Consider the following 393-nt stretch of genomic DNA (forward strand, 5'->3'; position numbering starts at 1 on the left):
GCGGCTCCACCCCCCCCCTCTCCAGTCTCTTGTCCTCCGTTGACATCCTAGTCAGCAGGACGAGAGAGACACATGGATGATGATGATGAGGATGAAGATGAGGATGGTGATGGGGATCCCGATGCTCCTCCTGCTCCCGCGGCTCCTCTCCTCCTCACCTCCGCCTCCTCCACCTCCGCCTCGCATTGCTGGCCTCAGCCGCCGCCGACCAGCACAGGTAGCAGGGGGAGCAGCATGGGGAGAGCAGGAGGAGGAGGGGAGGGGGGGCGAAGAGAAAGAGCGCAGAGGAAGGAAGGGTCTCACACACAATAACACCCCCTCCCCGGCTCGGCGGGGTCTGTCGGGGCCGGGGGAGGTGGCGGGCGAGGTGAAGAGAGCGAGCGAGAGGCGGCT

Source organism: Aptenodytes forsteri, unplaced genomic scaffold (genome assembly GCF_000699145.1).
Source record: "Aptenodytes forsteri isolate BGI_AS27 unplaced genomic scaffold, ASM69914v1 Scaffold296, whole genome shotgun sequence".
NCBI lineage: Eukaryota > Metazoa > Chordata > Aves > Sphenisciformes > Spheniscidae > Aptenodytes > Aptenodytes forsteri.